The 12,775-nt window shown below is 40.6% G+C and overlaps 1 long non-coding RNA gene across 1 annotated transcript; it reads left to right on the forward strand.

The window, feature by feature from the left end:
• The first annotated feature begins 943 nt into the window (after positions 1–943).
• LOC116593212 lies at positions 944–11,025 on the forward strand. The gene is made up of 2 exons (XR_004286831.1): positions 944–1,276; positions 9,676–11,025. It is a non-coding gene; the product is annotated as an uncharacterized LOC116593212 (long non-coding RNA).
• Positions 11,026–12,775: the final 1,750 nt, after the last annotated feature.

The raw sequence follows: 12,775 nt of genomic DNA on the forward strand, positions 1-12,775 counted from the left end.
AAAGTTTGAAGAAGCCACTTCAGGTTTCTTGCACACCCTCCACAAGCTACAGGAAATACCAAAGGACACATCACAATGTAACTATTATATCAGTGATAATGTTACAATTATAAAATTACAGTAACTTATGATTTACATTTAAAATTGAATTCATATCTAAATAAAACTGATCCATAGGAAGATTTACATGTATTTATTTTATTTTTTTAAAGATTTTACTTATCTATTTGAGAGAGAGTGAGAGAGATCACAGAGGGAGAAGGAGAAGCAGACTCACTGCTGAGCAGGGAGCCCAAAGCAGGGCTCAATCCCAGGACCCTGAGATCATGACCTGAGCTTAGATCAAGAGCCAGAAGCTCAACAGACTGAGCCACTCAGGCACCCCAAGATTTACAGATTTTTAGAAAAATTATTCCACAAGAATGATCAGTTCCACAAATCCTAAAATTTCTATTTGGAAATAATCTATCAAAAATTTATCCCTTTGGGGGACACCGGGGTAGCTCAGTTATTAGGTGTCTGCCTTCAGCTCGGGTCATGATTCTGGGGTTCTGGGATGGAGTCCCACATTGGGCTCCCGGCTCAGCGGGAAGCCTGCTTCTCTCTCTCCCACTCTTGTGTTCCCTCTTGTGCTGTCTATGTGTGGGAGGCCACGTTAAGGCTTGAGACAAGGACCAAGCCAGGCCCTGACTTGTGCCTCCGTTAAAGGCTGAATAGCCGAACAAAAGGCTTAGGTCAATAAAGTCGAGTAGCACTGAGAAAGGGTCTGTGCTATATGTTGCGCTCTCGCCTATGTGACTTCCCACACGTTTGCTAGTCAGATAGAGACGATTTGGCCGGGGTCAGAAATTCTTGCTGGTCCTTGCTGTCCTTGCACGGGCTATAGACTATACCACTGTAAGACTGTGCTGTGCTTACACAAACTATGTCTTGAGTGGCCTTGAAGTCAGTACATCTGGCGCTGGAAGGTCTGCTATTAGGGCTTGGGAAATGATAATGGGAAAGCTTGAAAGATTTTCTGTGCATGTTGCAAACTCTTTAGTAATCAGCTAAAAATAGATACTTTTCTTATGGTTGTTTCTGTCAGCTATATAATGCCTCACAACCTTGAATAAACTCGGCACTATTGGACATCCTTCTTGGTGCTCCTCCTGTCCCCATCTCTTTGTCTCTTAATTTCTTTTCACCATTCTCTTACCCTCACATTCCTGGTCGATTTGTCGCGCCGGCCACGTGACAGGGGACCTGAGCACATTCAGGAAGTGCGCTCTTATAGGTAAGTAGTTACCAAATCCAGGTAAGAGGAGCCCGGTTTTTCAGGGCCACAACAGGAGTAAAATAATGTGGGGCAAGGTCAATCAGTGGAACAAACTTTCTTTTTGACAGCATTGCAGGCCCTAATGAAAAAGCAGGGTCCAAGGTTACTAAATGAACCTTGCAGCAGTTCTTTGACACTGTTTCAGTGTTATGTCCATGGTTCCCAAAGGAAGGAACTATAAGTTTAGATGCATGGCAAAAAGTGGGGCAAAAGGTTAAAAATCAATTAAAAATTAGGGGTCCATGTGCTTGCCCTAAAGGAACAATAAAAATTTGGGAGGATATTTGGGAGGCTTTAGATCCGCAACACTCTATAGATTTACTATCTATAGCCTCTCGGGATTCCCCCTGTGATTTGGTAGTAGATGAGCAAGAGGATGTGTATGAGCACTTGGGCACAAATAGTCCTCCTCCCTCTCCTGAGTTAATCGCTGGTCTCACTGGTTCACAATCAGACCCTTTAGACACCCCTGAGGTTGGAGTGCCTTTGGATGACAAATGTAATTAAATTATGGACATCTAGGTCTTAACCAAATGAAATAAAATACTAAAGCATTAAGTACTTGTTATAGGTTTATGCTTTTAACTTCTTGCTACAAAAAAACTAAGAATAAGCATGTTTTATACTTAACTGTTTCAGAATTTGCCTTCTAAAAAATTCTGTTGTAACTGTTCACAATTGGTTTATATTTTGTCTTCACTAGAGATTAAGATATTTCTAAAAGAGCAAAATTCTGCTAACTGTAAGGCTAATGGAAATAAGGAAAGCAACCCTATATGTAGGAAAATAGGAAATACGTAAGAAAGATTTAAGGAATGAGACTGCATTTTATTAAAAGTAAAAGAAGGCAATTTTATCCTAAATGAAAGGTTGTTTGGAAGGAAATGACTTGGGACAAAACCTAAATGCAAAAGCAAGTTGTAAAAGGTTTGTGAAGGGATATCTTCAGGAAAGGAACTTTAGGTATGGTCAGGACAACATGTAAAAGATTCCCCTCCCTTTGTCTGCGACATCATTCATGATGGGAGGGAAACCCAGTAAACCCACTATCTTAAGACTACATGCTTAATAATAATAAAAAAGAAAAGACACTGATATTAAAAAGCTGGTTTTCTCTCTGTTTAAAAGGGCAAAGTTTTCTTAGATTAATTGATCCGTTATGGTTTTCTCTTTGCCTGCCCAGAAAACCCAGTTTCTTTGTTTTGTTTTATCAGGTGTTTAACATCCCTAATTATATTTAGCCATGTATTTTAAAACTTTCTAAGGTTTTAGCAATTGCCAACAAGATTTAAATTATAAATGAAATCTCTTTAACTCATAAGGCTTTTCCTTGATATACTAAAATACTCAATAAGTACTACTAAACCAATAATAAACCTTGGGTGACATTTGGGTAAGTGCTGTAACTACTCTGAGTTCTATACATTTCTTAAAGTTTTAATATTTTGATAAGGTCATCACCTGGTAATTTAACCATATCTATTCTGAGTTTTGTCATTTGTAATTGTTTTAATTCTCTTGTGAAATATCAAGACAAACACAAATATTTGATATACTTGAAAATCCTAAAACTAAAATGGATAAGAATTTCCAGAACTAACTAAAACTGCATTCACCAGTGGGGAGGAGTCAAGATGGCGGAGAAGTAGCAGGCTGAGACTACTTCAGCTAGCTGGAGATCAGCTAGACAGCTTATCTAAAGATTGCAAACACCTGAAAATCCATCGGCAGATCGAAGAGAAGAAGAACAGCAATTCTGGAAACAGAAAAACAGCCACTTTCTGAAAGGTAGGACCGGCGGAGAAGTGAATCCAAAGCGACAGGAAGATAGACCCCGGGGGGAGGGGCCGGATCCCGGCAAGCGGCGGAGCAACGAAGCACAAAATCAGGACTTTTAAAAGTCTGTTCCGCTGAGGGACATCGCTCCAGAGGCTAAACCGGGGCGAAGCCCACGCGGGGTCAGTGTGGCCTCAGGTCCCGCAGGGTCACAGAAGGATCGGGGGTGTCTGAGTGTCGCAGAGCTTGCGGGTACTGGAGCGGGAAGGCCGGCTACAGAGACAGAGCCGACAGTAAGCTCACAGCTCGGTGTTACCTTGAACTGGTCGCAGGCTCGGTGAGCTCGGAGCGCGGCCGGAGGTCAGGCAGACGGGAGTAACTGGGCGCTGTTCTCTGAGGGCGCACTGAGGAGTGGGGCCCTAAGCTCTCGGCTCCTCCAGGCCAGAGACCAGGAGGCCGCCATTTGTATTCCCGTCCTCCGGAACTCTACGGAAAGCGCTCAGGGAACAAAAGCTCCTGAAAGCAAACCCGAGCGGATTACTCACCCCCCCACCCCCCCACCCCCCGTTAAGGGCGGTGCAATTCCGCCTGGGGCAAAGACACTTGAGAATCACTACACCAGGCCCCTCCCCCAGAAGATCAACAAGAAATCCAGCCGATACCAAGTTCACCTACCAAGGAGTGTGGTTTCAATACCAAGGAGAGCAGCAGAATTCCAGAGGAGGAGAAAGCAAAGCACGGAACTCATGGCTTTTTCCCTGTGATTTTTTTTAGTCTTGTAGTTAATTTAATTTTTTTCTTTTTCATTTTTTGTTTTTTTTCTCGCCTTCTGGTTAAATTTTTTTTTAACTTTTGCCTTTTTCTTTTTTAACGTTTTTTAACTAGTTTATCTAATATATATATTTTTTCTTTTTTATATTTTTCTTATTTGTTTTCTTTTTTTTAAATTCTTTTCTTTTCTTTTTTTTTCTTTTTTCTTTTTTTTTTTTCTTTGTTCCTTTTTGAACCTCTTTTTATCCCCTTTCTCCCCCCTCACGATTTGGGATCTCTTCTAATTTGGTTGAAGCATATTTTCCTGGGGTTGTTGCCACCCTTTTAGTATTTTCCTTGCTCCTTCATATACTCTTATCTGGACAAAATGACAAGACGGAAAAATTCACCACAAAAAAAAGAACAAGAGGCAGTACTGAAGGCTAGGGACCTAATCAATACAGACATTGGTAATATGTCAGATCTAGAGTTCAGAATGACAATTCTCAAGGTTCTAGCCAGGCTCGAAAAAGGAATGGAAGATATTAGAGAAACCCTCTCGAGAGATATAAAAGCCTTTTCTGGAGAAATAAAAGAACTAAAATCTAACCAAGTTGAAATCAAAAAAGCTATTAATGAGGTGCAATCAAAAATGGAGGCTCTCACTGCTAGGATAAATGAGGCAGAAGAAAGAATTAGTGATATAGAAGACCAAATGACAGAGAATAAAGAAGCTGAGCAAAAGAGGGACAAACAGCTACTGGACCACGAGGGGCGAATTCAAGAGATAAGTGACACCATAAGACAAAACAACATTAGAATAATTGGGATTCCAGAAGAAGAAGAAAGAGAGAGGGGAGCAGAAGGTATACTGGAGAGAATTATTGGGGAGAATTTCCCCAATATGGCAAAGGGAACGAGCATCAAAATTCAGGAGGTTCAGAGAACACCCCTCAAAATCAATAAGAATAGGCCCACACCCCGTCACCTAATAGTAAAATTTACAAGTCTCAGTGACAAAGAGAAAATCCTGAAAGCAGCCCGGGAAAAGAAGTTTGTAACATACAATGGTAAAAATATTAGATTGGCAGCTGACTTATCCACAGAGACCTGGCAGGCCAGAAAGAGCTGGCATGATATTTTCAGAGCACTAAACGAGAAAAACATGCAGCCAAGAATACTATATCCAGCTAGGCTATCATTCAAAATAGAAGGACAGATTAAAAGCTTCCAGGACAAACAAAAACTGAAAGAATTTGCAAACACCAAACCAGCTCTACAGGAAATATTGAAAGGGGTCCTCTAAGCAAAGAGAGAGCCTACAAGTGGTAGATCAGAAAGGAACAGAGACCATAACAGTCACCTTACAGGCAATACAATGGCACTAAATTCATATCTCTCAATACTTACCCTGAATGTTAATGGGCTAAATGCCCCTGTCAAAAGACACAGGGTATCAGAATGGATAAAAATACAAAACCCATCTATATGTTGCCTCCAAGAAACTCATTTTAAGCGCAAAGACACCTCCAGATTTAAAGTGAGGGGGTGGAAAAGAATTTACCATGCTAATGGACATCAGAAGAAAGCAGGAGTGGCAATCCTTATATCAGATCAATTAGATTTTAAGCCAAAGACTATAATAAGAGATGAGGAAGGACACTATATCATACTCAAAGGGTCTGTCCAACAAGAAGATTTAACAATTTTAAATATCTATGCCCCCAAAGTGGGAGCAGCCAACTATATAAACCAATTAATAACAAAATCAAAGAAACACATAAACAATAATACAATAATAGTAGGGGACTTTAACACTCCCCTCACTGAAATGGACAGATCATCCAAGCAAAAGATCAGCAAGGAAATAAAGGCCTTAAACGACACTCTGGACCAGATGGACATCACAGATATATTCAGAACATTTCATCCCAAAGCAACAGAATACACATTCTTCTCTAGTGCACATGGAACATTCTCCAGAATAGATCACATCCTCGGTCCTAAATCAGGACTCAACCGGTATCAAAAGATTGGGATCATTCCCTGCATATTTTCAGACCACAATGCTCTAAAGCTAGAACTCAACCACAAAAGGAAGTTTGGAAAGAACCCAAATACATGGAGACTAAACAGCATCCTTCTAAAGAATGAATGGGTCAACCGGGAAATTAAAGAAGAATTGAAAAAAATCATGGAAACAAATGATAATGAAAATACAACGGTTCAAAATCTGTGGGACACAACAAAGGCAGTCCTGAGAGGAAAATATATAGCGGTACAAGCCTTTCTTAAGAAACAAGAAAGGTTTCAGGTACACAACCTAACCCTACACCTAAAGGAGCTGGAGAAAGAACAAGAAAGAAACCCTAAGCCCAGCAGGAGAAGAGAAATCATAAAGATCAGAGCAGAAATCAATGAAATAGAAACCAAAAAAACAATAGAACAAATCAACGAAACTAGGAGCTGGTTCTTTGAAAGAATTAATAAAATTGATAAACCCCTGGCCAGACTTATCAAAAAGAAAAGAGAAAGGACCCAAATAAATAAAATCATGAATGAAAGAGGAGATTTCACAACTAACACCAAAGAAATACAAACTATTATAAGAACATACTATGAGCAACTCTATGCCAATAAATTTGACAATCTGGAAGAAATGGATGCATTCCTAGAAACATATAAACTACCACAACTGAACCAGGAAGAAATAGAAAGCCTGAACAGACCCATAACCAGTAAGGAGATTGAAACAGTCATTAAAAATCTCCAAACAAACAAAAGCCCAGGGCCAGACGGCTTCCCGGGGGAATTCTACCAAACATTTAAAGAAGAACTAATTCCTATTCTCCTGAAACTGTTCCAAAAAATAGAAATGGAAGGAAAACTTCCAAACTCTTTTTATGAGGCCAGCATCACCTTGATCCCCAAACCAGACAAGGATCCCATCAAAAAAGAGAGCTATAGACCAATATCCTTGATGAACACAGATGCGAAAATACTCAACAAAATACTAGCCAATAGGATTCAACAGTACATTAAAAGGATTATTCACCACGACCAAGTGGGATTTATTCCAGGGCTGCAAGGTTGGTTCAACATCCGCTAATCAGTCAATGTGATACAACACATCAATAAAAGAAAGAACAAGAACCATATGATACTCTCAATAGATGCTGAAAAAGCATTTGACAAAGTACAGCATCCCTTCCTGATCAAAACTCTTCAAAGTGTAGGGATAGAGGGCACATGCCTCAATATCATCAAAGCCATCTATGAAAAACCCACCGCAAATATCATTCTCAATGGAGAAAAACTGAAAGCTTTTCCACTAAGGTCAGGAACACGGCAGGGATGTCCATTATCATCACTGCTATTCAACATAGTACTAGAGGTCCTAGCCTCAGCAATCAGACAACAAAAGGAAATTAAAGGCATCCAAATCAGCAAAGAAGAAGTCAAATTATCACTCTTCGCAGATGATATGATACTATATGTGGAAAACCCAAAAGACTCCACTCCAAAACTGCTAGAACTTATATAGGAATTCAGTAAAGTGTCAGGATATAAAATCAATGCACAGAAATCAGTTGCATTTCTCTACACCAACAGCAAGACAGAAGAAAGAGAAATTAAGGAGTCAATCCCATTTACAATTGCACCCAAAACCATAAGATACCTAGGAATAAACCTAACCAAAGAGGCACAGAATCTATTCTCAGAAAACTATAAAGTACTCATGAAAGAAATTGAGGAAGACACAAAGAAATGGAAAAATGTTCCATGCTCCTGGATTGGAAGAATAAATATTGTGAAAATGTCTATGCTACCTAAAGCAATCTACACATTTAATGCAATTACTATCAAAGTACCATCCATCTTTTTCAAAGAAATGGAACAAATAATTCTAAAATTTATATGGAACCAGAAAAGACCTCGAATAGCCAAAGGGATATTGAAAAAGAAAGCCAACGTTGGTGGCATCACAATTCCGGATTTCAAGCTCTATTACAAAGCTGTCATCATCAAGACAGCATGGTACTGGCACAAAAACAGACACATAGATCAATGGAACAGAATAGAGAGCCCAGAAATAGACCCTCAACTCTACAGTCAACTAATCTTCGACAAAGCAGGAAAGAATGTCCAATGGAAAAAAGACAGCCTCTTCAATAAATCGTGCTGGGAAAATTGGACAGCCACATGCAGAAAAATGAAATTGGACCATTTCCTTACACCACACACAAAAATAGACTCAAAATGGATGAAGGACCTCAATGTGCGAAAGGAATCCATCAAAATCCTTGAGGAGAACACAGGCAGCAACCTCTTCGACCTCAGCCGCAGCAACATCTTCCTAGGAACATCGCCTATGGCAAGGGAAGCAAGGGCAAAAATGAACTATTGGGATTTCATCAAGATCAAAATCTTTTGCACAGCAAAGGAAACCGTTAACAAAATCAAAAGACAACTGACAGAATGGGAGAAGATATTTGCAAACGACATATCAGATAAAGGACTAGTGTCCAGAATCTATAAAGAACTTAGCAAACTCAACACCCAAAGAACAAATAATCCAATCAAGAAATGGGCAGAGGACATGAACAGACATTTCTGCAAAGAAGACATCCAGATGGCCAACAGACACATGAAAAAGTGCTCCATATCACTCGGCATCAGGGAAATACAAATCAAAACCACAATGAGATATCACCTCACACCAGTCAGAATGGCTAAAATCAACAAGTCAGGAAATGACAGATGCTGGCGAGGATGCGGAGAAAGGGGAACCCTCCTACACTGTTGGTGGGAATGCAAGCTGGTGCAGCCACTCTGGAAAACAGCATGGAGGTTCCTCAAAATGTTGAAAATAGAACTGCCCTATGACCCAGCAATTGCACTATTGGGTATTTACCCTAAAGATACAAACGTAATGATCCAAAGGGGCACGTGCACCCGAATGTTTATAGCAGCAATGTCCACAATAGCCAAACTATGGAAAGAACCTAGATGTCCATCAACAGATGAATGGATCAAGAAGATGTGGTATATATACACAATGGAATACTATGCAGCCATCAAAAGAAATGAAATCTTGCCATTTGCGACAACATGGATGGAACTAGAGCGTATCATGCTTAGCGAAATAAGTCAAGCAGAGAAAGACAACTACCATATGATCTCCCTGATATGAGGAAGTAGTGATGCAACATGGGGGCTTAAGTGGATAGGAGAAGAATAAATGAAACAAGATGGGATTGGGAGGGAGACAAACCATAAGTGACTCTTAATCTCACAAAACAAACTGAGGGTTGCTGGGGGGAGGGGGTTTGGGAGAAGGGGGTGGGATTATGGACATTGGGGAGGGTATGTGCTTTGGTGAGTGCTGTGAAGTGTGTAAACCTGGTGATTCACAGACCTGTACCCCTGGGTATAAAAATATATGTTTATATAAAAAAAAACTGCATTCACCAGATTTAGTAACATGGAACTATATAAACTAAAAAATTATAATGTTATATCTTTTAATGTTTTGTCATTACTGGTTCTCTAATGTTTAGTCTTCCAAACTAAAAATATTTTTTTCTTAAGATGTCTGTGACTTACAAAAATATAAAAATACTTATTTACAAACAAATCAGAACATTCAATGGACATCCCCTATAATTCACAAGGACAAGCCATTGTTGAAAAAGCTAATGATACCCTTAAATCTTACCTCAAAAAATTAAAAGAGGGGGAGATACTACAGGGAACAATGAAATACTCTCCTCATATGCATTTAATTTTAATTCTTTATGTTTTAAATTTTTTGAATGTCGACGATATAGGTCGCACAGCAGCAGAACACTTTTGGCATCCAGACTTTTCTCCTCTTCCTTATGCTAGGTAGAAAGACCCCCTGATGGGCACTTGGAAGGGTCCTAACCCTGTCCTCTGCAGAGGACGTGGTTTTGTTTGTGTTTTCCCTCAGGATGAGGACACTCCACGCTGGATGCCAGAGAGAAGGTGCCAACTCCTCGCCCTGGTGGCAACGAATTGCAACACTGACCCTGAGTCGGAGAAATCAGTGGAGGAGAAGAAGACGTCTCCCCCCTTACAGGAGAGGGATGTTTCATGCAGAACTCTGGAAACTGGTTGCTGCCCTGGGACCAATCGGAGTGCAAATAGCCAGGAGTGGTTACACTGCCACAAAGAACTTCAATCTGACTTTGTGGGCTGTATTCCTAGACCTTTTCTACTGGTAGTGGGCTCGGGATCAATAGTTCTCACCTCTTTCCAAGGGGGACATCTATTGTGTAATATCCATTGTGACCACTGTGTTTTAACAAGTTGTCTACCTGTATCCCTGCCTTTGTCAGGCACAGGTCCCATAATAGTGTTTATAACTATGCAACCCCCCTTATGTACTCTTACCCATAGATGTAGAAGGACCTTGGTATGCTGATTATGGTTATCAGTTTGCCCTTAAAAGGCAGTTGCAGCTCAAACAAGTCAAAAGTCTTCCGGGTCTATTGATAGCAGGAATAGCAGCACTAGTAACACTCATTCTGGTTGTTTACTGAACTCCTCATTATATTACTTGCTTTTGTTTTAATATGGTGCATTGTACAGATTCATGCAGAACAGCAACGACTACACACTCAAGCACAAATTCATATGCTTAATTTATTTAAAAAGGAAGGGGGAAATGTGGGAGGCCACGTTAAGGCTTGAGACAAGGACCAAACCAGGGCCTGACTTGTGCCTCCGTTAAAGGCTGAATAGCCGAACAAAAGGCTTAGGTCAATAAAGTCGAGTAGCACTGAGAAAGGGTCTGTGCTATATGTTGCGCTCTCACCTACATGACTTCCCACACGTTTGCTAGTCAGATAGAGACGATTTGGCCGGGGTCAGAAATTCTTGCTGGTCCTTGCTGTCCTTGCACGGGCTATAGACAACACCACTGTAAGACTGTGCTGTGCTTACACAACTATGTCTTGAGTGGCCTTGAAGTCAGTACGTCTGGCGCTGGAAGGTCTGCTATTAGGGCTTGGGAAATGATAATGGGAAAGCTTGAAGGATTTTCTGTGCATATTGCAAATTCTTTAGTAATCAGCTAAAAATAGATACTTTTCTTATGGTTGTTTCTGTTAGCTATATAATGCCTCACAACCTTGAATAAACTCGGCACTATTGGACATCCTCCTTGGTGCTCCTTCTGTCCCCATCTCTTTGTCTCTTCATTTCTTTCCACCATCCTCTTATCCTCACGTTCCTGGTCGATTTGTCACACCGGCCGCGACATCTATGTTAAATAAATCTTTTTTTTTTTTTAATTCCACTTAATTAACATATTGTGTAATGTTTCAAAATAAAATCTTCTTAAAAAATTTATGCTTTTGTTATATAGCCTATAAAGTACTCTTACTACGTCTAGTAATAGTTAATCGGAAGAAAGATCCTCCTTAAAATTAAAAATGTTTAATAAACTTGGATCCTCCTCTGTGGGAGTCAGATGTCATTGAAGGTCTGGAGCCCCGTTCTCCCCTCCGAGAAGTCATCTGAGTGACTTCAAGGACACAGTATGAGGTTATAGGCTGTTTTTAAAATGACCAAAGTAGTACAAAAGTTAGCAACCTTCTTACAAGCTTGAGGTAAAGGTGATTGGGACTTTAAGAATAGGATCCTATTGGTGCTGCTGGAAGCCTGGGGTATCTCATCTTACCATTCTTCGGTAGGTTGGGTTTCCATGGTGTCTCAGAGGAGCACTGGTCTCTGAATGTTAGTGCATCCCACAATGCAGATTAAATTCCAGACCCCTCAAATGTGAGTGCTGCTGGTGGTCATTACCAAGATCAGAAACCAGGTATCCCATTCTTGACTGAGTACAAGTGTTGGGCAGTCTCACTGTGGACAGTCTATGCCCAAGCCCTTGGGGAGAGAGAGCCAGCCGCTTGCCACCATTCTGTGGAGAGTGGGCTCCTGGCTACCTTTTTGGCCTCTCTCCATAAGCCTGTGGAAGGGCTTCAGGCCCTGGGCCCTGGGACGCTGGCCGAAGCCCTTGACCGGAAGTACCTGAGCTGCCTAGTCACCTGCCTCCTCTTATGGGACTCAGGATGGGAGAGGGTAACTATGCCCATTTCAGACTTTCCTCTTCACCATCTTTACCCTGAGAATAAACACCTGAGGACAAAGCATAAGAAAATATATACATATACATCATTATCTATACCAATATCATGGTAAGATGAGATACCCCAGGCTTAATTATATCAAATGAAGCTGCCAAAAGTATACATCTTAATAGCCTAAGAAATGAATCTGCAGGAAAGCCAGCCAGAAAAAAAAACATATTAGCAGTCAAGGTATCACATTAATAAAGTATCAATGTTAAGTGGATATATAATTACCAAAAATGTTAATTGTAGTTTGCAAGATTATGGTGCTACTCATGTATCACTATAATCCCCATTGCATTTTGTTAGTAATACAATATTTTTAAAAGGATTTATACTTTAGCACCTTTAGTGCCCACATTTTTATTTCACACTACGCCCAACAGATTACAAAGCTGGCCCCATCTGCTCTAGCATGCTTTCCTGCTCCAGGCCCCACTCAAAGCTGGCAGTCTTCCTAAGCTGAGTAAGTTACATACAGAATCCAAAAGGTTAAATGAGCACCGGGCTTCCTTCTTTGTAGTAAGAAAAGCAAGATGCAGCAATTTGTTTTTACTCTGGAGGCTCACTGTGGCATACCCCATGGACCCCCGCCATCCTTCACTGAAGTGCAAGTCCCTGAATTTTCTTAGGGCCTATATCCCACTCTCCAGAGCACATGTCATATCAAAAGATTGCAGTAGGTTAGCTGCCCCTCGTTCATCCTGCCTGATCAATATGTCCTCAATGCAATGGATGGATGGATATGCTATTCGGCAGGATGCCCAGTCTA

Source organism: Mustela erminea, chromosome 6 (assembly GCF_009829155.1).
Source record: "Mustela erminea isolate mMusErm1 chromosome 6, mMusErm1.Pri, whole genome shotgun sequence".
Taxonomy (NCBI): domain Eukaryota; kingdom Metazoa; phylum Chordata; class Mammalia; order Carnivora; family Mustelidae; genus Mustela; species Mustela erminea.